This window comes from Sphaerodactylus townsendi, linkage group LG02 (assembly GCF_021028975.2).
Source record: "Sphaerodactylus townsendi isolate TG3544 linkage group LG02, MPM_Stown_v2.3, whole genome shotgun sequence".
NCBI classification, from domain to species: Eukaryota; Metazoa; Chordata; class Lepidosauria; order Squamata; family Sphaerodactylidae; genus Sphaerodactylus; species Sphaerodactylus townsendi.
Genome location: NC_059426.1, coordinates 76,447,286 through 76,474,705, shown reverse-complemented (window position 1 = coordinate 76,474,705; position 27,420 = coordinate 76,447,286). Strand labels below are relative to the sequence as shown.

Below are 27,420 nucleotides of genomic sequence, written 5' to 3'. Positions count from 1 at the left end.
TGCATATGTGCATGTGATAGTTTAATTTTTAATAGTAATTTTTAATGAATTTTTAACAACTACATAACACAACTAAAACAATACATTACAAATCTCTAAAGCGAACCAGTCACCCTAACATTAAAAACTACATAAACAGCAAAGTTAACTATTGACTTCCCTCCCAAAACCCATTGCTAAATTTATCTTTAATATTATATTATTACCATTAATAACCAGATCAATGTTTATTTAAAAAGAAAAGAAAAAGCTATTCAATTACTATTCCATTTCATATAAAGTACAGACATAATGTAGCCTTATCTCTGTAACTTATTTCTCTGATTTAAAGGCAATTAACATAAATATTCTCTAGTCCTTCCTTCTAACCTGCAAATGTTTGAGACTGTTATATGACAATCCTCTTACTGATAATATCTAGTATTCTAGTCTGTTTTACCGACTTTTATCTACATTTCAACTGTCCCATTAGATGTTTTTAAGTAAATTCTTTGATGTTTTTCTGACAAAATTCTTTGGCACTTGCTGCAGAAGTGTGTCAAAGATGGATAAAATTTAGAGTCACCTAAAAAATTCAAAATCAAAAGTACTGTACAGAGACATTGTTGTCAACTTCTATACAAAAGAAATGGTAGATCAAATTTTGGATGCTCATAGAAAATCAGCGATCAAGATAGAGGATAAGGACATCATTGTGATGAAAGAGATCCCTTTAAGAGTTCTACAGAAAATGAAGGATTATGCATTCTTGGTGGATATTTTAAGAAAAAATCAGACACTATTTTCATGGCCAAAATAGGAAGGGCTTCTCTTCATTTATAAGGGACAACAGCAAAGAATTATTTCAATAACAAGTGCCAGAGAGATTTTCAAGAAGCTTAAAAAGGAGCTCACGTAAAATGTTCACTTGGTTTACTTAAGTGTTTTAATTAGATGGTGAAGTAAATGCACCAAAGACAATAAGGATTGGACTGTAAATTTAGGTGTAAGGTCAAGGGAGGGGACATAAGTTTTGGGAGGTGGAATTTATGATAATAGCCTTTGATTTGGGGAAACTAAGTTGGGGAGATAAGTCTCTTTTCTGTGTATTTTTATTTAGAAAAAATGAAGAACAGAGGCTCTGTCACATGAGAACGGTGTTGTTTGTATCTTTCCCCAATTTTGGGATCTTGGCAAATGCCCAACCTCACCATCCTCTGGAATCAGTCCTAACCCCTTTGTGATTTTAGAGGTCCATTTACAGAAAACTATCTGAAGACCTACCCAAAAGTTGAAGTCAGGGAGAGGAAAATTGTGCTGCTTGTTGCAAGCCTGACCACCAAACAGGTTTTACTGGAGTTCAGTGTTGTGAAATAACTTGTGTCCTATCCTATTCAAAATGTTTTATGCAGGTTTGGCTGCTCATGTTGCCATTCCCCTTGAGGCCATGGTTGTTCACAGACTGACTAGATGTCAAGGTAGGCTTAGGTTTACTGCCATTTCAGTTCTTAACACATAGGTATGATATCAAAAGAATTTGCCCGGATGCCCAAGATGACACCAGGTCTGAGAATTAGTTACTCTCACCTGTTCTTCTCTCAGACTCTGTCTAACTTCCTGGAAGCAGTAATTGCAAGAATGTCTTCCACATCTTTTTTAGAAGCCTTTTGCAAGTGTGTCTTCATATTGCCTGAATCTCACTCTGGGATTTTATTTCTCCATGCAGTTGTCAGCAACAACAATAGGGGAAGCATCTTTATCATGCAATCATGCATCTGTGATCGCAACTGGGTGACAGTGACACGGTGCAAAGTCATTTTCATTAACAAACATCCAACAGTCAGGCATTAGCTGGGCAACTGATTCACTAATATTGTACTGAAACTTCCTTTTTATTATCTACCTTTGAGTCAAATACTTCACCTCCTTACCTTTGTAAAGATTACTAGCAGCGTACTACCTTTCATATTATTAGCTCTCATGTCACAAACAAAGGACAATGTCTTCTTGGTGGGTACAAAAGGTGTCAATGAGCTGTTTGGAAAAATTATGCTGTTTTGAGTGACACGTCTAGATATGCCTCTTACCAGTTTTCACTTTAATTACAAAGTTTATACTAGCTTTTATCCTCCATTTCTAGCTCCAACAAGCTCTCCAGAGAAGAGAATGCCTTTACTGTGGCAATTTCAAGTTAGTTTAAAATAAAGGATGACAATGATGATGAAAAGGTACATGAAGGTTCATCATGAATTTTATGGACTGGTGCTTAATGTGTCAACATTAAAAAAGCTCTCATGTTGAGTTCCTTAACCAGTCTGCAACCCAGACTTCCAACCATCATTGCAGTTAACAGGACAGATTTGCTTACCAAGCAACTGAATGATGGTTCAGCCACTTGTCATGCCCTTTCTCCATACTTCATATGCACTGACTGCCCATCTTTTTGAAAGTACAATATTCACAACTATGTTGCCACTGTGAGTTGGGAAAAACCAGGAGATTTGGAGGGTGAAGGGTGGGATTTGGGGAGGGGTGGGGAGGGTTCCCAGCAGGGTAAAATGCCACAGAATCCACCCTGCAAAGCAGCCATTTTCTCCAGGGGAATTGATCTTAATCATCTGAAAATAAATTTGTGACAGTGGGAGATATCCAGATGCCACCGGGAGGTTTGCAACCCTATTCACAACATCCTTTAGAGACCATATCAATTTTTAAAACAACAACAAAAACCACTACTCTAGACTGACTGATTCCTTGGTGACCTCAGGGGATTCAGCCAGTCTGCATTGTACATATCATGCTCTGCTGCAACTCACACAGCCCCCCCCCCCCCCCCCGCCCCCACCCCCCCCCCCCCCGCCCCACCCCTCTCCCTCCCTCCCTCTCCCCCCCCCCCCCCCCCCCCCCCCCCCCCCCGCCCCAGACCTCAACCCTGGAGGAGGAAAGTATTTTTGGACTGAATGCAGTGAATGTACTTCCTGAACAACAACACTTTGCATTTTTCTTTGTACTGTGCTCATTTGTACACTACAACTCATAAAATCACAGGTTGAAAAGCACCAACAACCCACAGGTTTAAGGTGGTGCTGCTAGGCAAATTGTCAGAAGATCCTCTTCACTGTGGGAGTTATATATCTGTGAGGGCAGAGGTGGAGTGAGGGGAAACTCCACCTGGGGCATGTGCATGCCCTGTACCCCTGCCGTGGTGCCACCCACCCCGCCCTGGAATGCTGCCACTACGCCGCCGCCACACTCCCTCTGTGGCCTGGCCATGCCTCCACTGCGGCTCCCCCTGGGGCATTGCGCCCCACCCGATCCCATTGGTGCTACGCCTCTGTGTGAGGAGCTATGGATCTGTTCATAAAGCTACAGCTCCCAGGATCTTTGGGGGAAGCCATGCCAGTTTAAAAACCTATATAGGTTGCAGAAGAAATATGGACCATGAAGGACACATTCCAGGCAATTTTAAATATTTTCACCAGTGGTGCTAAAAGCACTGTCTAGCCAGGAATGTGTCATTTTAAAAGAAAAAAGCATTGCTAATGTGAGACATAAAATCTAAGAGCCATTTTCAAACCGAATGTGCACTGTAGACAGTGTAGCCTTTTGATTTAAAGAAACAAGAAATGAAAAACAGATGTAGTCATCACTTTTGTGTAAGTGGCTGCAAGTCAGGTTCACACATTACTCTGGGAGCTGTGGTTGCTAACACTGTCATATAAACCATGCCTCCTGAACAAGCTGTTGTGTGTGGAAATCATGACCTGACAAAACATCAGAACTCCACCTTCTCTTCTTATGTAAAGGGAAGTAGTTTTTGGTCTTAATTTTACTGTTTTTAAGCCCACCATTTCCTTTGTGACAGAGGGAGTCTGATCAGAGACCCAAGATCACTGCAGATCCATCTGGAAATAGCTATACCTGGGAACAGATGGATCCTGAAGGCTCCTTTGCAAATTAAGAGGCACATGGAATATGATGCTCTCATCACTATATGCAGGGGAAGGGGAGTGCGGCTGGAGCCAGTATTCCATGTTTATTGCGACACCCAGGCTAGGAACAGCTTGCATGCCATCCCCCCCAGCACACTTGATACAATCTCTCATCAGCATGATTAAGCATAAGTAATATCAAGCTGTTCTGTGCCTAGGCAAAATAGCATAGAGACACTTTATTAGAGGGCACTGCCAAAACATTTCCCCCATATATTTAAACCCCAGGAATCCTGCAGGGGGTGGGGGTGGCGGGGAATCTTCCTTCCATCTCAAGTTGACTGGCAGGTGGCATCTTATTAACTTGCCAGATTTAAGATGTACTTCATTTATCCCCTGTATAAAACATTCAGAGGAAAACGTGGCTGTTCGCCTGCATTTCTCAGATTGGACTCAACTCTGAAGCTGATTTAGTCACAGATGTTCAGTACTAGCAACTTCATTCTGGGCCAGGTAGTGCAGGTATACAGCTCCTAGGCAAACCATGCCAAAGCTGTCTGATTTGTCCAAAATCAATTTCAGGGGTGGCAGGATTCACCAGTCATGCCTGGATGATCTGTGCCCCAAATGCCCTTTCCCCTAATTCACACCAGTAAGAGGTTGGTTACTGCTGTCAAAGCTCACAACCTGAATTTGATCCTCATGATCAAGACTGGCTCAGCCTTCCGGGCTTAGTAAAATCAGTACCCAACTTACTGGGAGTAAAGTGTAGATGACGGGGAAGGCAATAACAAGCCACTCCATGAAAAAGTTTGCCTAGTAAACATTGTGATGTGACATGACCCCATGAATCAATAAATGACCCGGTGCTTGCATAGAAGACTACCTTTACCTTAATATTTTTTATAACCACAAGTGAGCACCAGGAGGAAACATTGTACTATACTAGTTACAGGTGCCAAACTGAACTGGAGGGAAAAAAAGAAACTGTTCTTGCTGATGTGGATTCTACACAGCAAATGTTTAACAGGTTGCAGTCGTTAAAAAGGAACGCATTTCCCTGTTCACATATGTGCTGTTCAGACTGGAGCCCATGGAAACAATTCAGGGTCGAATCCCCACTACCGTCTTAGCCAGGTTTCAGAACACAAACTAACCAGGTTTGAGGGACGACCTCCCCATTGCTTGTGTGGCAGATTCCGTTTCTGGTGCTCGTTCTCCCCGTTAATCTGCGTTCTGGCAGGACCTGGTTGCAAGTGGCATAGATCCCATTAACACGGTTCAGAGCTGATCCGAGGGGAGGGATGAGGGTTGAAACCCTGACTCGTTTCCCACCCTGGAGTGTAATGTGGAATTTGGGCAACCAATCAGCACTGCAATGCACACGCAGCCTTTCCTTGGTTTCATTTCCGCTTTTGCGATCAGCCAGCAGAAGGGGTTGCAAACATTAAACAGTCAAACGCGTAACTTTGAATTGTTCCTGGTTTACACAGGTAACGATTAACTGTTTGCACAGTTAAACAGTTAAACGTTAAACTTTTACACGCTGTTTTTTTTTAATCACACCCCTACAATGTATGTTTCCGCTGTGGGAAAAGGTCCCGCCCCATCAAGGCATGCCAGCCAATCAGGGGAGACTGGCGAAGCGAGCTAGCCTGGTAGTGGGGATTGCTAAGAGTTCTGCAACCGGGTGTGTCTGCTGTGGGCTCGCTGTGGTAGGGAGGGAGAAACTCCAATGAAGAGGACACGGTTTCACAAAGAACAGGTTTGGATCTGCGTGCAAATTTCAAGTGGGGATTCGACCCAGGTTGCTTTTGCGCCTTCACATGGAGACATTTCTCTCTTTTTTTAACTTCCTGCAACACATGCCTAGGTGTCCAGACATGTGGAAATGAAGCCCCGCAGTCATACCAATCATCCCACATTATGATCAGGTGCACCTGCATAGCAGCACATGTGCAACATGCAAACATTTTTAAAAAGAGACCTCCCTGCAGTGGCAGGGCAATGATGAATGTGTTAATATAGATCGGTCACACTTGCTGCCATGGGGAGAAAATGCGTTTGGAAGACTTTGTTTTGAAATTTCAGCGGTAATAGAGAATTCGCTCCACAACTCCACTGGGCAACCCGTACAGAAATGGCAGGGAGCCAATCTTTTGATGGACAGCACAGAACTTATGGTGAATGGGTGGAAGAGATGGAAATAAAGTGTCTCCTGCCTGGCAAGTATGTGTACCTTAGTACAAAAAAGGGGTAAGCAAGTGGCACCCCTGGTCCAAATTAGACTCCCTGCCTGTTACTCAAGAGGCAGAACAAGAAAGGCATTGGCAACCATGGAAGGAACTAAAGCAAAACCCTTGAGGGGTCCTCAGGCCACATCAACTGCTGACCAGGGCAGCAAGCAAGCAAAACTAGTTTCTAACCAAGGCCAGCAAGGACAAGAGAATGACTAATGCTGCTGGGGGCCACTGGGGCCAAAGCCCCACTCTACTTCTCACAATGCCCTAGTTCAGTGGTGGCGAACCTTTGGCACTCCAGATGTTATGGACTACAAGTTCCATCAGCCAATTGGCCATGCTGGCAGGGACTGATGGGAATTGTAGTCCATAACATCTGGAGTGCCAAAGGTTCACCACCACGGCCCTAGTTGATCACAAGAGCCACAAAATGGCTGCTTTTCTATTCTGTAGCTTTACATCTTTTGATCAATTACCACTTTAATATTTCTTATTGAAACTATCTTTAGAATATTCCTGAAAGATGAGCTATAATGTTTAATTAAAAACAAATAAGCCAGGTTGTTTATAAACAATAAATAAACAGACCAGATTAGAATATTAATTTACCGCAGACAGAGTGAATGGATTGCTGATTATCTTTGAAAGGTCACGTGATGTCCTGGATATTTTAACATAATTATCTGCTGCATGATACTGTATGATTTTTGCATAAGAATTTAACTCACTTGCACCAATATTATTTGCAACTGCATTTTGATACCATTGAGTCTCTAATTTAAAAGTGAAAGACAAAGATGAGAGCTGAGAGTTGATACTAGTAAATCCACAATCCTTATCTGAGGCAGAGCTTAACTTTGTAAACTGGTTTCAGATGAAACCCTTTGCTATGTGACTGGTAAACAAGATGTGTCTTGGAGCATGACAGTGTCTTTCTTTCATCACTGGGATTCCAAAGCACCATCATCACCTGTGCAGGAATGATAGGAAAGGATTACCAGGGCAAATGGAGTGACTTGAGTCTTGGCATTATTTTATTTTAGAAATGAAAAGAACGAAGGAACTTTGGAGGAGCTTCTGACCTCCTGCTACCTTTTTCAGACCTAGATGTATTTCAGAACTAGAGGATAGTCTGCAAGAATAAAATCAAGTGCAAAAGAAAACCCTGGCTGATCTGTGGTTCTGTATATAGCCTGAGTTTGCATCCAAATATTTCATATCCACCATATATAGTCCTTTGGCTGTGGTGGAACATGTCTCTGCTATTGCATGGACCATACATTTTCAGTGGGCTTTTTTATTGTTAAATTCAGTTTTCTTCTCACTGAAAAATGTAGTGTTAATGCTGAACAGTTCCAAGGAAGCAATGTTATATGGACAGCAATAGATTGTTCCAGGAATTATGACAGTTTTCTTTCTGTGGCCACCAAAATAGGAAACCCTTTTCAAGCACAGCTTTTTTCAGTACATGAAAGGGATAAAGTGCCCAGTTAAAGGAAACTGGGAAACAGCAGCATTTCAGTTTCTATGAACAGGCAGATACTACAGATGTCAAAAGATGGCCATTTCCACACTGCAAAATTATACCTGCACGCCTCCCTCGCCGACCCCCCACCACCTACTTACCTGCTGCGGAGGAACTTCTTGTGGGGGTGGAGGGGGGCAATGAGGCAGTGGTGGGATTCAGCAGGTTCGCACCACTTCGGCAGAACCGGTTGTTAAAATGGTGCTTGTAAACAACCAGTTAAATTATTTGAATCCTACCACCGGAATCAGTTGTTAAATTATTTGGATCCCACCACTGCAATGAGGTCTTGCAGCCAATGCTCTGAAAACCCCCCTCTCCCCTGGGAGAAGGGGCTCTGAAAGCCCCCTTGCTCCCCCTCCCCTGGGAGAGGGGGCAATGGGGTTTTTAGCTCCTCAGAGCAGCTGGGCAGCAAGGTGCCCGGCTGCTCCAGGACTCTTAAAGCCCACTTGCTTCCCCTCCAAATGCGTTTCTGGGGAAAATAGCACCCAGGGTAACAACTGCCCTGGGCACTCTTCCCAGCTGCCCCCTGCCCCCCATTTACCTCAGCAAGGAGGTAAGTGGGGCGCAGGGGGGAGCTTGCACCAGCAGGCAGTTCAGGAGGCTGTGGCTTGGTGCCTGGGCTGCCCGCTGGTGAGCTGTGGTCGCAGGCCAGCTCTGAGGGCAGAACACGCCTTCGGCCACGGCTCAACAGCAAGCCGCTCAGGTGTCAAGATATGGCCTCCCGAGCCACCCGCTGCTGAGCTTCAGCCGCATACCAGCAGCAAGCAGCCCCTCAGCAGGTGGCTCAGGAGGCTGCAGCTCAGTGCCTGAGCTGCCCGCTGCCAAGTCATTGCCTCAAGCTGGCTCCTGCCATCCAGGCAGAAGCCAGCCTAAGGCTGCCTGGCACTGAGCCACTGGATGGTGATCACCTCCCCCCCACCAACCCAGCTCAGATGAGCCAAGTCGGCACAGGAGAGGCATGGGGGGCACGCAAAATCACCCCCACACCCCTCTTCACCCGTGCCAATACAACCGGTTTTCCAAACTTAACCAAAAATTAGGTGTAGGTTCTGGCGAACTGGTGCGAACTGGCTGAATCCCACCACTGATTCAAGATGAAGTTGTATTGTGACTGAGACAGAATAAGGATGTTTAAAAGCTGTTTTCCATATGCACTGTAATAGGCTAAGCATTAGTTGAGAAGCTTTAAACTAAGGCACTTCCTCATTTCGATATGATAAGCAGCAATGGCTGGAAAACAGGAAGTGAAGCAGGAAGTACATGATGGACTGCCATACTCCAATTCCAAATCCAAACAGCTAATTGCACATGATGTGGATTGTTAGCTAATTATGTATGTCAATGATGTTGTTTTTCATCACCAGTTGCTTTGCATCTATTTCTGGCAAGTCACAAAAGTAGAGGAAAGATCAGTGGAAGCATATTTTTATCTCACCACTAGCTTATGCCAACTAATAAAATAGCAAAACTTGTCTGAGAATGATGTAACAAGCATGTAAGTCATAGCTGTCCGGGTGCGGGCGAAGTCCCGGCATTTGGGACGCCCGCCCCCTCCCTCCCCGCACCCAGACTTACCAGCGATCGGGAAAGAGACGCGTCGCCATGGGGGAGACCTTGCATCCAGCCAGCAGCCAGGAATGTGGAAGTGGGGAAAGAGCAGAGACCTGGCCGCGCCCGAAACACAGCTGAGCCGGCTTGGCTCAGCTCAGAGAGGCGGCAGCTGGGGAGGGGGAGGACCTTGGAGCAAGAAAGATTATTTAAGGAAGGGAGCCCAAGAGCTCAGGAGCTGCCGCTGCAGCGGGCTGTTGAAGGGAGGGAAGAGGGACGGTTTAGTGAGAGAGGAATCTCAGGAAGGGAAGAGGGACTGTCTAATGAGAGAGAAATCTCAGGAAGGGAGGAGGACGAGCGGGCAAGCCAGGGAGCTGGCTTGCCGTGGAGAAGCAGTCAAAGGCTCAGTGAAGCAACTGGCCAGGGCGAGACTGCAGGCCTAACTACAACTGGCTGCTAGTGAAGGAACTACAGCCAGTCCAAGGGAGGGAAGCCACCGGGGACCTGGGTGGTGAGGTTTGGGTACCAGGGCGGGGCAGCCTACATCACGAGGCGCCCTGTGGGCAAAACTGTTTCTTGGCCCTCCGGGCCAACAGGAAGAGAACACCTCTGGGGAAGTCAGCCCCCAGGAAAGGGAGGGAGGGAAGGAGCCCACACCTGAAGGCCCGGGGAGGGAAGGGGAAGCGCCACAATAGCCGAGACTTCCCACTTTGGCTAGAACAAGCTAGTGAGCTTATTTCTGACAGCATGATCATACTGCCTAGTTAGACATTTTGCCTTGTATATGTTTATATGTTAAAGCTAGAGGGTGCAAGGTGGCATACCAATAGAAATTGATCCTGTACAGCAGGCCATATTGGAAGTATAAGTACTTCCTTAATGAGTGACGTCCTGTTGCAACAAGGTTAAAGGTCCCACTGAGATTCTCATGCTCTCATGCTGGCATTGTCTCCTCTCTTGCCTGTTTTAAACGAATTGCAGTGAGAATTCCAGGCAGACAGCCCACCCCCACTCCAGAGGTGAGATTTGTGGATGGAACACTGCTTCAGAACACTGATCACCCACAATGTTATTTATGAGGAAGCACTGATTGCTGTTCTCAGCTACCATTATGCAAAAAAGGCAAACAGGCATGAATATCTCACAAGACAAGCAAAACCTGAAGCTCCTGTCAAAACCTCTACCCCCTTGGGTAACACTTAGCATAGCACACTTTCATGAGTATAAGAATTTCGAAGTGGGATAGTGCTAATCAATGATTAGTCAAGTTGTCATTTGGAGATTTTGATCAAATATTAGTTACCATTGGCTACAAAAGTAATTTTACTTTGTAGCCATATTTGAATTTTATATCTGGGAAAAATATTTAGGCCTATGCAGATGTCTTCATTAATGGGACTGCCAAATCTGGCTTGGGAAATTCCTGTAGATTTGGGGGCAGTACCTAGGAAAGACAGAATTTGGGGGATCATGGAGCTTAGCCATTTTGTTCAGGGAAGCTGATCTCTGCAATTTAGAGATTAGTTGCAATCCTGGGAGAATTCCAGCTTCAGAGCCCGGAAATAGAGGTCTAGTATGTATTTCGTATTTGCCTGGGTACGGAGGGGATTTCCGGCCCTCGGTTGGCGCCACTGATCTGGTCACACGGGGGGTGCAAAATCGGGCCCCCACAAGACCAGGAAGACAGAAAGTCTTCTGGCTTCCTTGGCCCTGCCCATGTCATCATCAACAGGGGTGGGGCCAAGGAAGCCAGAGGACCCCCCAAAGCCTCACCCCCTGCTCCCCCAAGCCCCGCTCTCTCTCAGCTGCTGGCTCCGAGCTGGCAGCCAGCAATCCCTTCTGCCATCCCCTCAGGGGGGTGTGACCCCACCCCTCAAGGGTGTGGCTCAACTCCCAAGCAAAGGCCCCAGCATGGAGCCTTCCCGTTGCTTCTGTCCTCCCTAGAGGGGAGGGCAGAAGGGACTACTGGCTGCTGGCTTGGAGCTGGCTGCCTGGAGGGGGCGGGGCTTGGGGTAGAGCCCACCCCAGGCGTAGTAGGGGGTGGCACCCAGAGAACAGATGTCTCTGGGTGCTAAAATGGTACGGCTACCGAAATATAAGCTTCCATATAATAGTTCGAATTCCCGAATAATACTAATACGCAGGCTCTAGTTATTAAGACATGCAAAGTGCGTGCGGATGGGGAAAATGCTTTACCGCGGCAACCACTAATGCGCCAGGGAAGCAGTACTACATGTTATCTGCAAAATTTTTTATTATAGCTGGAGTTTGGAGGGGAAATTTTGCCGCAAAACAAGTGCTGCTTAATAGAACCTATTCACTTATTTCTGTAGAAAAAAAATGTTCATGCGGGTGGAGACTGGGGAGGGTGGGGTTTTGTGGGGGAGGGACCTCAGCAGCATGTAATACCATATAGTCCACTCTCCAAAGTAGCCATTTTCTCCAAAGGAACTGATTGTGATTTTCTGGATACCCCGGCCAGCAGCTCTCGCGGGGTCGTCTGGGGTCAGCATGGGGGGGGGGGGGGGGAGATTTGCCTTCTCCCAAGTGATAATGATAATATACCACATAAGAGTTTCAGTGGGGGAACTGTTGGATTTGGGGGCACCCCCTCCTCAGTTGCTTCCTCCAGCTGCCTATATCCAGCCTTGTGCCAGCCAAGGGTGGACTGGACCCAGATCAGATTTTCTGGGAGAACTGGGTTGACTGGATGTGCTGATGGATGAAGCAATTGCAAGAGACAATACAATGCTGCAGGTTTTGGATAAAGCAATACAGATTTTGGATCGTTCTGCCACTGAATTTTGATTGTGTATGTTAACTACCATGGCAATGGACAAGATGTTGGTTCTTGTTAGACTTCCGCGCCGCTATCGGAAAGCGTATTGTGGACTCCTCAGTCTCAGAGCCCACTCCAAATACCACACCAATCGTTGCTCCTTCTTCTGCTCCTTGTGAATCCTCACAGGCTGTGCAGGGTGATGTGGGGGTGTCCATGATGGTAGGTTTGAAAGGCATAATGAATGAAGTTTGTGCTCAGGTATGTTTTAGCATAATCATGTTGAAGAAATAAAACATGACAGTGATTATCAGCATGACCAGTGCCAATCTGTTCACTCACTGGTTCCAGTCTGACTCCTGGAGCAACCTGCAACTGGACAGCTTTCTGAACAGCAAGCTCATCTTACTGAGTTGTATGCTGTGCTAGGGAAAGCTTGACTGGTCTCCCCATGGCCCCTGAGAGCAACTGCAAAGGCACAGGTACCATACTGGACAGAGGGAGTTGCAACTCAAGTAATCAAACCTCTTCATTGTTTGGTCTGGGGTATGGCACAGCTCTGTCCCTGTCTGTTCGTGACTGGATGCATCTAGTTTCCTGCCCCACCCCCATTTTTTATTTCTTTCTCTTCTAACCACATTCCTTTCATTTGGCCTCTCCCCTTTTCCTCTACTCTTCCTTCTTCAACCACTCGCTCTTCCATTTCAGTTTGATTACACTGGTAAAGGGAAATCACACCAAATTTTGCTTTCTTTAGTTACTTCTATTACTTTGTATAAAAACAGAGAAATAAAAATATGGCTTTCAGTATTTTATCTGGAGAGCTATCCAATAAAATTGGCACTGTTTGTGTAAAAGCAACACAAATATGGTTCCGGAGGAGACTCAGTCTATGGATCTGCAGAAAGATTTCTCCACTCTAATCACAGAAAGGAGGAGCCCAATCCACATCCATCCAAAATGCTTACATAGCTAAGCAATCCCTACACAGTGAGGATTTTAATTTGGATCATCCAGTAGAAAGAAGGAAACTAATCTTTATCACTCAGCACAGATAATCTAGGAAATAGCGCAGCACACCGGCTGGCTGGTAGTGAAAACATAAACAATTATAGTCAAATAAATAATCTACTATAGTCTCACAACTTTCCTGGGTTATCAGTTTCATGCCGCACACCTGTTTGTGTTTATTTTGTGGTTTAACATCACTCAGCACAGGAAAAAAGTGCCAAAGAAGCCACAACTTTGCTTATAAAAGAAACAAAACTTATTTTTAATATTGAGAAATGTATCACATTAAATCTTAGCATTGAATATTTGACACAACTGGCTATGCTATCCTAGTCCTCTCTACTATGTCATGCCTGTGTGTGAAGTGGTCTCTGCTTGACCCCATGTGGCTGGTTGGTGGTGATAGCAGGGGGCAATGAAGTGGTCCCTATTGGCTGGACTCCTTTAAACCTCTACACTCTTGGTCCTGAGGTTAGATTACTGTTCTTGGGTGCTGGGATTGTGGGTTCATGTCTGTTTTCCTATTTTCACTTTTTGGGGGCAAGGATGCATGGAGCTGGGATGGATGGATGAATGAATGTGGGCATCTCTTTTGCAGCGAGTCAGGCCCTTGCCGTTGTAGGCATCTCGTCTCACGCATTTAAGCACGCCCCTCATGGCCTCAGAGGCGCACCGGGCCTAAATATGTCTCACTACCGTACTATTACCGTCCTGGGCTATCATTCGGGTGGAATGGGAGTTGCATTGAGAAGCAATGGCCAGACTGGGAGGGGGCAGGTGGTTATACCTCTGTGTGCTACCCACAGGGAAATTGTTGGCTGCCATTATCTGATAGGTGGGGGTTGCTGGGATTGTTGTGGGCTCCAGTATGCTTGCTATGCTTTCTGTGTCTCATGGAGTTCCCCCTTGTTGCGTATTGTTAGTTTCCCCTGTACAGTGTTCATAGAGAACAGACCAGTTCTGCTACTTTTGATTTGGCAGCTACCACAGCAGCTCTCAGGATTGTGCTGCCCATTTCACAAAATGCATTTGGGTATATTTCAACTAGTTTATGGTTTCCCAGTCATTTCCAATGGAGGCTGTGTATGCTATCTGTGTACATTACCTTTCCACGAAGCCCCGCTACCGTACAGATGAATGCTTTTCTTTATACCAGAAGCAACAAATCGAAATCTCGACCATATGCCGCAGACAGACATTCATTGAGAAAGATCCCCGTTTCTTTGGTCTCTTGTCTGGTAATTATTCTTGAAGCATCTGCGTAAGATCACTGGCGAATCCAGGTCGATTGGACCAGGATGAATCCTCATTGGCTCAATTCAACAGGATTTTTCTCATGTCATTTTCATACCACTTCTCTCATGCTATCGTCTGTTCTTCCCACGTTCGATCCCATCCAGAATAAACAAGTTGCCTTTACGTTATGCTGACCGTCGGTCTCCACCGACTTCAGTCATGTCGGATGAGGCGGATATGCGGACCTCAGGTTTTCATTTCTTGAAATTTTGCGGCATTTCATCTAGACTCACCTCATGGCATAAATATGCCTTCATCTTGCATTACTATAATAACATGCCTCTGGAGGCAATTTCACTTCATTTAGAAGGTTCAGTGGGTTGCAGGACAGGAAGAGGGCAGGAACTTTGCGTCATTAAAAATGTACAAATGATGTGTTCAGAACATAACCTGTTACAGTGATCATGGAGTGAAGGGGATGGGTCTCGCCGTCAACAAACCGATTTTAAACCCGAGACCGGCGAGGCGAGAATCACTTCACTCACGGATTCTTTCATAACGGTACTTAATCGTGTCTTGTTTAAGCTGGATTGCTACCCCATGCACAGCTTCTTTGAACAGGAAACAAATAACAACAAACAATAAATAAGTAATAAACAAACAAACAAACAAACAAATAAATAAGGCACCGTGAGTGAAAAGTCCCACCAGTGAGTGCTTTTGCCATGTCAGGATCATATTTAAATATGTAAGATTCTCACAATCATAGCTAGCATCTAAAGCACTGTTGCCCATAAATACAGCATTTGAAAACCATGTACATACCACATTTCCTTAACACTGTTATCAGGGAACTGATCAGTTTAGGATAGCATAAGCCAGTGTGGCGACGCAATCCCATGGCAATGCGTGCCAGAGGCGCATACTTCAGGGAATCCTCTCAAAAGGCACGTGCACATTTAATTCGTGGGGGCCGGGGTCTCGAAAATCGCGCGCGCTTCAAACACCGGGATTGAGCCCACAGTCGGCTCACGCTGGCATAACCACGCGGTGAAAGCACTGCGGCGAGCAGGGAGGATTCAGCTGGCAGGCGATTGCCTGTGCTCTGGGTGGTTGCTGCCCAGGGGTGGGGGGGAAGAGGCAGAGGAGGCTGAGATGCTAGAGAGGTGCAAAGTGGCACACATGGGATCCGTCGAAGGTCAGAAGCAGGCTCAGCCCCGCCTGGGCGTGGGCGGCGGATGGAAGCAGAGTGAGCGGACAGATGCGCTTCTGAAAGCAGCGCAGCAGTGGGCAGAGCTGCGGGTTCACGCAGGACCTGCTGGAGGCTGCAGTAGGCTGGCTACTGCTACTCAAGGGGTTGAACAAACAAAACCTGGGCCTTTCCAAACACTGAGGAAACGCTCAGACTAAAAGTTTCTTTCCTCGCTCGTCATAAGATCAAAGTTTCCGTGGCGGAGGAACCGAGATGCATTTAGGGTTTTTTAAAAAGCACACCAACGCTCATTGCTAGAACTCCTTTTATTTTTCTGTTCCCCGCTTTATTTTGCGGGAAGTCAGTTGCTGTGATGACATGTGAAGTGACAAACCATTAGATCAGATGGATAAGTCGACCGCTCGATCTCTCCTGAAGTTAACTCAACCACCTGATTTTCACGGGAAGAACTAAAGCACGATCCTTTACCTGGGAGTAAGTGCCTCTGCCGTCGGCACGGCTCGCTTCTGAGTAAACCCTCCTCGATGGGAACTCAGTCCATGAACATTCTGAAAGAGAGTCGCAGATCCCAGACCTCGGCTCTCCGGCAAATTAGCAAATAGCTCTGAATTTTGTGATACAGAAGACCCAAGTCCTATAGATGAACATAAGAGTAGTAATGTCACAGTGTAACTTTCTAAACACAATACATACACAGTGTTTGTAAAACCCCTAAATTCAACAGCATCCATTGTTATAAACACCACTTCAAAAGCTTCATATTGCCTAACCTATTTCCTGGCTCGAAAGGCGTTCCGGCTTTAAATGGGTTTTCGCGGGGTATACAGGAAGGGAAACCGAAGCACAATGAAACATGCGAGATTGCCAGTCGAACTCCGAACACAAAGCACTCCAGCATCAGTGAAAAACCCTCTCTGGGTGATCTTGGGCCAGTCACACACTCTCAGCCTAACCTACCTCACAGCATTGTTGAGAGAACAAAATGGAAGGGAGGAGAGAATGATGTAAGTAGATCCCCGCTGGGAGAAAGGTGGGGCATAATGAATTTAATTAATTAATAGTTGCGGCTTGAAACTCTTGTTAGTCTCTAAGGTGCTACGGGACTTGAATCTAGTTATTCTACGGCAGATCAACATGGATGCTCTCTGAAACTCAGCTGTCAAAGGCAGAATACTGAAATACACTTTGAGAAAAGGTGTGTATGGCCCGTCTCCAAAAAAGGCAGCTGAACATCTAATGCATGAAAAAATGACTGAAACATAGTACTTAACTGGCAAAGGTCAGCCATGCAGCTGGCTGGTTGATTAACCTCCCATGTGGATTTAAGAAAACGTTCCACACTACCTGAACATTTTTGTACTAAAAAACAAACAAAACTTTAAAATGTATAAGGTTATAAAAAGCTTTAAAAATTAAGAAGTGGGTAGCCCACCTCAAGTGGAGAGAGGGGATGAAGCTGATAATTCAACCAGCATTGCCCTGCAACTGAGCTATACGATGCGAACACTCCTTTCAAAAATTCTGTTTTCATCTTTTCATTATGTTGCTTTCCCTTCCAAATTTACAATTAATAGGTTGGACATTTCTGGACTTGAACCACTAGATGGCATTAGTATTGTTCTCTACAAAGTTAACATATTTATTTTTTTCCTGACTGAACAATCTGGCTTTCCTCAGCCTCTGCTCATGACATTCCGCAACAAAACAAACTGAAACCACTGCTCTAACCATCAAAGGTAGGATGAATTCTATGCATACTTACTTGGGTGCAAGTTCTGTTAGATTCTGCTAAGTTATCTCTGAGTAAACAGACATGAAGGCCCAACAATGTAAGCATCAATAGTTTTTCACCACTAACGAAAATCTTCATTAGTCACATCGCTCAAGTTTCAATGTTATCAGCATCGGAATCAGAATCTTTGGCTAATAACATTACCTTTATTCAAGCACAAGTTGTGTGAGTGTGTGTGAGCAAGAGCCCGCCTTCAGATGCTGAATAGATGCCTATATGATTCCGTTTGGATGATGTCAGGGCCTGCTGGAGTGGCCCTGTACGTTATAGTAACCGGCCATGAAATCCATAAAATACAGAGTGAAATGTGATTATGTTCACAGGCTTCTTTAAAGGGCATCCCCAGTGTGAAACAGCTCAACTGGGATTTATTCAGAGATATATACTATTTCCTCCACAGGTAACAGTTACAGTCTCTGGGGGTTTTTCCTGATCAAAGTTGAGTTTTACATAATCATATTTCATCCTACATTTCAAACCCCTTTGACCCAACTGTTCTTGAATATTTCCTACATAAAAAGTCTGCCAATGGAAGATGCATTCTGCACACCTAAGCTCAAATGTTTTCTATTTATTATTGGCCTTGATCGGGTACAACACAAAGGCAAAGTGTTTCTTGCAGGAAAGAAAAGGGAAGCCACATTTCACTGGACACTAATGAGACCTGTGTCTGATGTGGACCAGGGTTACCAAAGGTAAATCATCAGCCCAAAGACACTGTGACACATTACTTCAACTGAGGAACTGAAATGGCAAGAGCAGGTGCAAACTAGGTGTGTATAAGGAACTGAGAAACAAGCTAAACACTATACACACAAGGTATGTAATACATTTCTTTATTATTATATTTATATTCCACCCTATCCTGGCCAGAGCCAGGCTCAGGGCAGCTTGCGTATTTAAATTTAAAACATAACGGTCACATTCAACAATTGAAAACCAAACATAAAACATACAGCAATAACAGATGGTGATATAGCAATATCCAATAACCCTTTAAGCCTACCAACTGTCTCCAACTCCATCCTGTCCTACAGTCCTACTAAGGGTCCAAACATGTTTAAAGATGAAGAGTAGCTTTGAGAATCTGCAATTTTAAGCAGAACAAACAATGAGCTGATTGCTAGTCTTCCAAAAATACAGACTGTGTCCCTTTTTTGAAGACAATGACATAACAGAGGCTAAAAGAAACAAAAGTTGGTAGTTGCAAAAAGAGAGGAAAAAAGCAGGCAGCCATTAGTCCAAAACCAGAAACCATGTGATACGTTGTATTAACAAAGGGTTGCCAGGTCCGGCCATGCCATTGGTGATGGATAGGATTGCCAGAGAGAGGTTGGGAAACTCCTGGAGATTTAAGGAAGGAACCTAGGGAGTACAGGGACCTCAGCGCACTACAATGCCATAGTGTCCACTTGCCCAAACTATTCATTTGCTTCAGCAAATCAAAATATTTATGCAAGTAAGAGATAAGGACTCTTCCCATGCAATATTCAGTGCCTTCAGGTCTTACTCAAATGTTCTCCTCCAGGGGTTTTGGGTGCTTTCTGGAGGTATCCACTTCATTGCCATTTTTGGGATCTGACTGTTCTCTATGTGAAGGACGTGGCCAGCCAGTCAAAGTCTTCTGTGTGCAACAATGGTATGGAGCTTGCACATACCACCTATGTCCAAGATTTTGGAGAGCTGCTGCCAGTCAAAGTAATGCTGAGCTGAACAGACCAATGATCTGAAAAGGTGTTTTCATATGTTCACCATAATTGTACAGTCCCCCTGTCCCCAGTCATATGGACAATTCCTGAACATGTTGAATAAAGAACAGAGACACGGGACTGTAGCATCACATGTTGACTGCCAGGACTCTATTGCTGCTTTAATTGGCTTCCTTTCCCCCATATATACATCATAAACAATGTATAAACTGAGCTTCATATTACTGCTCACAATTCTATGTATGAGTTACTAGTGGTGCTCAAAGCAATCTGGTGCATAGAGGCAAGTAGGCACAACCATCTAACGATGAGGAAGGAACCAATTAATTTGCAATTTCCTTCAGTGGACGCAGTAGGGAGTCATAAGCCATCCCAGCTTCCTGCTAAGAGTACTTGTATGATATAAATTTTCAAGCAGTATTGGTCATTTATGTTGATAGATGTTCATTTGAAACACAGATTAAAAGTTTGACATGTACAAAGTTCTTAACAGTGATACTAGAAAGTGACTAGAAAATTCAAGCATTTGATTTTTAAAATACAAAACTGGAATGCCTTGTTGGAAGTGAAGAGACTTTGTGCTGTTTCTTAACCTCAGACTTCAGAGGGTGATGACTAAAGGGTCAGAGAGATAAAGGGGCCAAGGTACTGGACACCCTTTGATGTGTAGACTGATACTTTCAGGGAAACCCTTTCTTCCTGTTACTTCTCACACCTCCACTCACATGCACTCTTCTCCATCTTGCAACCATGAAAGCAGGATGCAGGTACTATATCTCCCTCCACCTTAATTAGTTAGATTAGATCAGAAAACTATATTTACTCTATCCTATCCAGAAATGTTGTTCCTACAATAAATGCGGAATATTAGTTCAAATAGACAAAAGGTCTGAGTTATTTTGTTCATGGCACAAACAGTGATTAGATGGCTCTGCTGACCACATTAAAGCCTTGTATACTCTGCTGAATTACCAGATCTGGAATTTAACTGATTCTTGAGAGACCAAGATTCTTGAATTCCAACAAACCCCGCTTTATCCATCTGACAATTTCAAGAACAGCAAACATGTTATACTGATAATCTTTCCCACCCATGAGTACACAGCCTGCATTATCTCAATGTAGTTAACCTCCCCAGGGAAGAGGAGAGTTAATGCTCATTCCCTTTGTCTTGTTTCGTTTCTAATGCAAGTAGCGTGCCAGGGCACTCTGGAGAATTTCTGCCACTTTAAGGCGGACTCCCCACTGTTCTGAAGCACCTTTTGTGGTTTAGCTGGCATGTTCATCATAGTCATTCACCACTAAAGAATGAATCCAGTATTGGCTGTAGTCCCAGACAAGGTTTCTCTTCAGTAAATAAAAGGAACAAGCAGATCACCAGGGTTATTTACTCTTTGGCATAAATGATATAAATCATCACTAATACTGGTTTCATTAGCAGCACAGAAGAATAAGTGACAGCTGTAGACACATTTGTGAAAATGCTGGTGCTGTGCATAGAATTACAAGATTGCAAACGCACACGGTGTTTCTAAAATAGTTGTCCAAATTGTGCAGCTATTCCTATCATAGCTCTACAGCAGTTGCAGAACTTGTATATGTCAAAATTCTTTACTTTTATTAACATTAATTTGGCGCTCAGACAGAAATCGCTCCAGTTGAGTTTTTCCCACCTGTGTGTATGGAAAAGTTGTACCTGTTGAAATTTCTTCCTGGGACAATTTATTTGGAGGTTGGGTATAACGTTTGAACCAGGGTGGGGGTGGGAGCTGGATTCAGGCTTGTGCTGCTTTCTCTCACTGGGTATGGAGGATGCATTAAATATATTTGATGGGTCCTCATCTGGAGGTAGTGTCTTCCACTCTAAAGTAGAGTTTTCATTTATACCTTGCCCTTCTCTCCTGAAAGGCTTACAAATTCCTTCCCAATAGACACCTGGTGAGGTAGGCGGGGCTGAGAGACTTCTGAGAAGAATAGATTAAGTCCTGCCCAGCCAGGTAATTCCCATCAGCCCCTACCAGCATGGCCAATTGGCCATGCTGACAGAGGCTGATGGGAATTGTAGTTCCTGAACATCTGGAGAGCCACAGGTTCCCTACCCCTGGACTAGCCCAAGGCTTCATGTGTAGGAGTGGGGAAACAAAGCCAGTTCACCAGATAAGAGTCTGCCGCTTATGTGGTAGAGTGAAGACTCAAACCCCATTCTTTTAGAGTCCACTGCACCACACTGGCTCTTGACTGTGATCTGAGACACTGAGAAACCAATTACTTCTTTCATGGCCAGCAAGAATGTTTTCCCCAAAGCAGGTAAGGAGGAATGCTGAATGACCATTTGAAGGGATAGGGCAGAAAGCAGAGCAGCTGCACCTTGTCCTGGTGCCTTAGAATGTTTCAGATGGATAAAGTGAGGTATGTTGGAATTCAAGAATCTTGGTCTCTCAAGAAAAAAATACAGGGACTGTTTCAGATGGAAGCAATTAATGGAAATTCAAGCAAAAGAAGCCCTAAAGGACAGATGTCTTTTCAGAGGTGAAGGTTTAAAATGGGAAGATGTGGGCACAGCAAATTCTTTCCATCACCAACATACGTACATGTTTGCCAACATGAATTTGTGTAATCTGCCAAAAACCACCGTTGACCGAATCCCATTGATTTCAGTAGAAGCATACTGGAGAAGTTTAGCTATATAATTTTTCATGTCATTAAGTATTACTGGCTACTGGTGAGCAGCAGTGGGGTAGTGGTTAAGAGCAGGTGTATTCTAATCTGGAGGAACTGGGTTTGATTCCCCGCTCTGCCACTTGAGCTGTGGAGGCTTATCTGGGGAATTCAGATTAGCCTGTGCACTCCCACACACGCCAGCTGGGTGACCTTGGGCTAGTCACAGCTTTTCGGGGCTCTCTCAGCCCCACCCACCTCACAGGGTGTTTGTTGTGAGGGGGGAAGGGCAAGGAGATTGTAAGCTCCTTTGAGTCTCCTACAGGAGAGAAAGCGGGGGGATATAAATCCAAACTCTTCTTATTCTTCTACTTTGGGCTCTAAGTAAACTGTTAACAGCCTGTGTAACTCAGCTTCTCTCACCTGGCTATGAAAGAGTCTCTGCCAGAATAAATAACACAAATTAATTCAAATATTTATTTTTTTGCTTTTCAGGCAAAGCTAAAGCACTACATGATGAAAAGAACCAACCCAACTCCAGCCCGGTAGAGAAGGGTGGTGGTGAAAAGGACAAAACTTGTAGTGTGTTAAGAGTAGGAAATAGAAACTACAGGAGCTCACAAAGGAACTGAACAGTTCCAAAGTGCTGGGATGTATTTCCCTGAGTGGGATTTAATTTGGTAGATTCCTTGGAGTGCTTTGTACTCTCATAGCACTGTTTGAATAAAATAGGATACTAGAGCTTTCTGTTGAAAAATGATCCATGAGACCATAGAATGAAGCGTGTGCCCAGTGCTCCAGGTAACAGAACTACTACAATTTAAAGAATAAGGCACATGTATATTTATCCAAAATGTTCTGCCTCTTAAATGTATTCAGCTGTGTACATGGGCCTATTCTTTCTTTGGTGAAATGATGATACTTCTAAAATGGTGCAAGAACAGATGCAAGAGCATTACACATAAATGGCCAGAACAGTTACCATATATGTGTTTACATTAGTATGGTAGATGTACTCTCATCCTCAGACAGCTTTTCCTAGAACAGTTGATAGCAGTGGGACCATGTTAAAGATACCTTCAAGACAGCCAACTATCATAAAGATGTTTTAACTATTAAGATATGCTTTCATGAGAAATAAATACCTACTTGTCACTTTTATCCTACCTGAGGATAATTTCAGAGCGTAGCTGTGCTATCTAGCGATCCTACCTGAGGAATTTCTTTTCCTGTTTAAGACAACAGGTTAAGAGAGAAAATGCAAACAAGCAAAAACAGCATCCAATGTGTTCAACAAAATAATTTGTAGTGCTTCACCATGACCACTGTGATCAACTGTCTGCTTCCCACATGTATTTTGTTCCACCTTGGCTTTCAAACTGGAGCATTTTTCCTGGGGAATCCACATAACAGTATCCTCCAATAGCCTACTTTCTGCTGAGCTCTGCTCTGTTCCCTGCCCTTTGAGGTTCAGAGAGTGGCTACATGGAACAGGGCTTTCTTCTGAATAGTCCCCTTCTGTGGCACTATCATCCTTAAGAGGCTTGCTTCACAACACCTTTTGTTAGGTTTTTTTTTTGAATGAGATAAAGGCCATGTGCTAGTTAAGTGGGATTTTAATGTAGTTTAATCATTGGTTTGTGTTCAACTCTGTGGCTGGCTAATGTAGACTATTAATGTCCAATTTACTATCTGATTATGTTTGTGAGACAGGTGCTAGATGTCATTTTAATGTTTAGCCTCTCTGCGGATCCTTTCTGATGAAGAAAATGAATAAATATTGTTAAATAAATAAAACCACCATTCCACACCTATCAAAGGTTGATTTTTGGTCTGTAGATTGGAGCTCTCTTCCATTTTTTTCTGCCTTCAAAATCGCCTATGTCTGTGTGACAGTTATAGGATGCATTGCTCTAAAAGTAGGCTTCCTGGTGTACTCACTCCTCTCCACACCAGCACCATCATTGCTGAATTATCACAAAGATACTCATAATCACTTTGAAAAAAATTCTTGCTGTAAGTAGCTGTTAAAACCGGCTCTGCATTTTGAATATATGTAGCTCTGCAGTATGGGAAGCTTAATATGCCAGTCATGAAATCCCTACTGAAAGAAAATGTTTGTATGCAAATGATTAAAACATTTGTCAGGCCTCAAAAATTTACATTACACCTTATTTTTTGCTTGAGACCATTATAGTGCTGAGAGCAAAAGGCATAAACGAGAGAAAGTGCACAAGTACTGTTTTTGTGAGGCTTTTCTTTTTTCTTACATTCATATACACTCTTACTCAGCAGAAGATAAACTGTGAAAGCTCCATCAGTTTTTATTCTCTATTAAACTTCTATACCCTTTTAATATTTCAGTAATTTCTATTGTATATTAATTCATTAAACATTTGTATTTCTCTTTTGATAGAAACTACCCCGTTATAGTTTTGACTTCAATATTTTAGATTGATTTTCTTTATAGTTGATTTTAATAAAATTTTAAAATCAACCATAAAGAAAATCAATCTAAAAATTTTCTAGGGTTAGGGCCTTCATTCCAGTTTGGGGGTTTTCACTCCAGTCTTCACAGTTGTATGGTCCCAGAGATTACTGTGAGAGCTGACAATTCAGGCCCAAAACACTAATGCTACTCCCAGGGGCTGTCATTTCAGTTCCAGAAAATGTATGCTACTCCTAGTGACCATTTTCGACTGTGGGGGCTGTCATTCTTGTTCAAAGCACTGATTTCTCCCACAGGGACCCTCATTCCACTCTGAGGACATGCCATTCCCCATCCAGGGCGGGTTTCTCTAAATCCACTGGCATTTTCATTTTATCTTTTCTGTTCTGCAATGTATTTCAATGGAGCCCATGCAAGTCAGTTGGCATTTCTGATTCTCAATAGATCAATTGGGTATTCAGGCATATCCCCTTTTTTCCCTATGGGTATTCTTATAATTCCCAACTAGCTTCCCTGTTGCCACTGTAGCCAAATACTTCACAGCAACAACAGAGTTCCACATGGAGGTTGCCACCCCCGTTTTCTTGTCCCAGTTGCCATTTCCCTCTCTCTAGATCAGGGATAGGGAACCTTTAACACTCAAAGAGCCATTTGGACCCGTTTTCCACGGGAAAAGAAAACACTTGGAGCCGCAAATAATTTTTGACATTTAAAATAAAGATAACACTGTATATATTGGGTTTTTTAACCTTTTACTCCGCTCATTCTGAGAAGCGCATGGATGCACCCGCCCTGCTGCCTGCAGGGCGGGCAAGGATGAGGCCAGTGGCTCGGCCTCGCCGCTCCAACAGGGCGGGCGAGAGGGGAAGCAGGGCAATTGGTGCGCCCACCCTGCTGCCTGCAGGGCAGGCAAGGATGAAGCCAGCGGCTTGGCATTGCCGGCCGCCGGGAAAGCGCCTGCCCTGCTTCAACGGGGCGGGCTTGAGGGGAAGCCGGGCAATTGGTGCGCCTACCCTGCTGCCTGCAGGGCGGGCAAGGATGAAGCTAGTGGCTCAGCCTTGCCGGCCGCTGGGAAAGCGCCCGCCCCGCTCGAACGGGGCGGGTGAGAGGGGAAGCATGCGGCGCGGCCCAGCCGGCCACGGGCAATTGGTGCACTCGCCCTGCTGCCTGCATGGGGCTGGAGGCTCAGCTTGTGGAGCCGCAGTGCAAGGGCAGAAGCGCCGCATGCGGCTCTCGAGCCGCAGGTTCCCTACCCCTGCTCTAGATCCCTAAAAGGTAAAGGCAAAAAGTTTTCTTTGATCTGATCTACTCTTCCCCTCAAAAACACCACCAGTTTCAGTTAGATTCGATTCCAGTAGAACTTTGGAGACCAGTAAGATTTTCAGGGTAAACGTTTTTGAGAGTCAGTACTTTTGGAAAGCTTATACCCTGAAACACGGCTACATTCTGAAGCCACCAGCCTCCTCTTCCAAGAACGAAAGGAAAGAACGCCCTCCAAAACGCTTTCTCGATGGTTTGGAGGACAGTAATTCATAGGGGCGCCATAAGTCAGAAGCAACTTGACAGCACTTTAACACGCAAGAGTGAGCCCAAGCCTTAGCCCAGCACACGTCCGCTGCGGGCCTGACAAGGAGAACGAAGCAGACACGGCGGCCAAAATAACAAAACTCTCTAGGAGCGCCCAGGAACGCGAATCGTTTACGTCATATAACGCGACTACTGAATAGGGGGGGGGAAAGACTCGTTTCAGCGAAGGATACTCTTCCAGGTAATTTCCGGTCTCTAAGAGATGACGTAACGAAGCAAGGGAGCGCCAGAAGACTAGAGCGACCGCGAGATGGAGGTACCTTCCCTCAGCCCGTGCAAGTGGCGACAGGGTTCGCGGGCGTGGTTTCAACGCCCATAGGCGGGACCCAGCGAGTTGGGGGCGGGGTTTTGCCGAGGCATGTGGCGGGTCTGCCGCGGTGGGGGCTCTCTTTTTTCCGATTGGTTCCTGCCCTTGCGCTGGGAGTGGGGCCGGCGGGATGCAGCTGCCTCGGGGCGGGTAACGAATTCTGTTTGTTTCGGCTGGGGTGGGGTGAGGGGAGGTGCAGTTCCGTGGCCTCGCAGCCTGTATTGATTGGTTCGGCTTGTTTTCTGTGAGAAAAAAACGAAGTGACTCAGTTGGGTCCTACGGCCGTTTACTTAGTTTCAGTACGTCGGGGGGATTATTATAGTGTCTCCGAGACCCCCTGGCATTAGCTTCCTCAGCTCTGCCGGTGTGGTGAATGGGTGCGGGTATCCTTGGGGTCAGCGCCCGGTGTGGCTGCGGGATGTGACACACACACCCCGGCCCTGTTTCTACTGCGCTGCTCACCCTTTGCCCTTTTAGCTTGGGAGGGATGGACCTGGCATCTGGAATTTGCCCTGTCCGGTTCCTGAGTCGGCAGAAGGTGGAGCCCAAGGTAGGTTGGGATGCCGCTGCTGTTTCCTTCTCCCCAGTGTCATACGCCAGCTCACAGGTGCGAGTTTTTTCACTTTTCTTCCTCGAAGCTACTTACAAAAGTGCCATTAAAGTCCGGGGGAGGTGATACATTTGGGAAGGCCTGCATATTGGGATTCTTTGCCTAGAGCTGTTCATGGAGCTGCTGCACGAGTGCCTCGGAAATGTATCACAGAAATGCTAAAAGTAGCATTTCAGATCACAGGTCTGGGTATTGCTGGGAAATTATTTTTTCTTGCCAGGTAGGGTTTTTGAAGTGTGGCTGATCCATACTACCCAACTGGATCCATACTATTGTAACATTGAAACTACTGTACATTAGTCTCCCTTCAAAATCAGTTCAGAAACGCCAACTGGTGCAGAATGCCATGGCTAAATTATTATCAGGAACTAGATGGAGCATGCCTATACTCCCATTCTGTGGTCACACCATCACTTACCAGGCTCAGTTTAAGGTGGGACCCTCATATTTGTGAAACTGTCTCTCTCTCTGCTCTTCTCCACGACAGCTTTGCTCATCTCAACAGGGCCTTCTGCTGGTATCAACCTGCAAATTGGCTATATCAACTACTGCCTGCACATGTGCCTTTTCCATTGTATCTTTCATCTTATGGAACAGCCTGCCTGAGGTCAGGAATTTATTTAATTTGTTTTAACCCACCCCGCTTCCTCCCCAGTGGGGACTCAAAGCAGTGTACATTGTTCTTTTCTCCATTCTGCTTTCACAACAACCCTGTGAGGTAGGTTAGGTTGGGAGATCATGACTGCCCAAGGTCGCCCAGTCAACTTCCATGACATGGATGGGCATTCAAACCTGAGTCTCCCAGATCCTAGTCTGACACTTAACCAAACTGATGTTTGAAA

At 45.0% G+C, this 27,420-nt stretch overlaps 1 protein-coding gene and 1 long non-coding RNA gene across 9 annotated transcripts in view; both read left to right on the top strand.

Annotated features, from left to right (window-relative positions):
- Positions 1 to 17,104: 17,104 nt before the first annotated feature.
- LOC125426886 lies at positions 17,105 to 23,487 on the top strand. Of its 2 annotated transcripts, XR_007243591.1 has the most exons (4): positions 17,105 to 17,202; positions 17,881 to 18,077; positions 18,787 to 18,897; positions 22,121 to 23,487. It is a non-coding gene; the product is annotated as an uncharacterized LOC125426886 (long non-coding RNA). The 2 variants fall into 2 exon arrangements; XR_007243592.1 differs by lacking the exon at positions 18,787 to 18,897.
- Positions 23,488 to 25,896: 2,409 nt separating this feature from the next.
- LG02H11orf24 (linkage group 02 C11orf24 homolog) overlaps positions 25,897 to 27,420 on the top strand; it is a 36,512-nt gene continuing 34,988 nt past the window's right edge. For 2 of the 7 annotated variants that reach the window (XM_048486486.1, XM_048486483.1), the window contains exon 1: positions 26,181 to 26,518. The gene's annotated coding sequence lies outside the window, so the exon portion shown is untranslated. Of the gene's footprint in view, positions 25,918 to 26,004; positions 26,119 to 26,180; positions 26,519 to 27,065; positions 27,186 to 27,420 lie in introns of those variants that run through there. The other 5 variants (XM_048486481.1, XM_048486484.1, XM_048486487.1 and 2 more) reach the window with 5 other exon arrangements.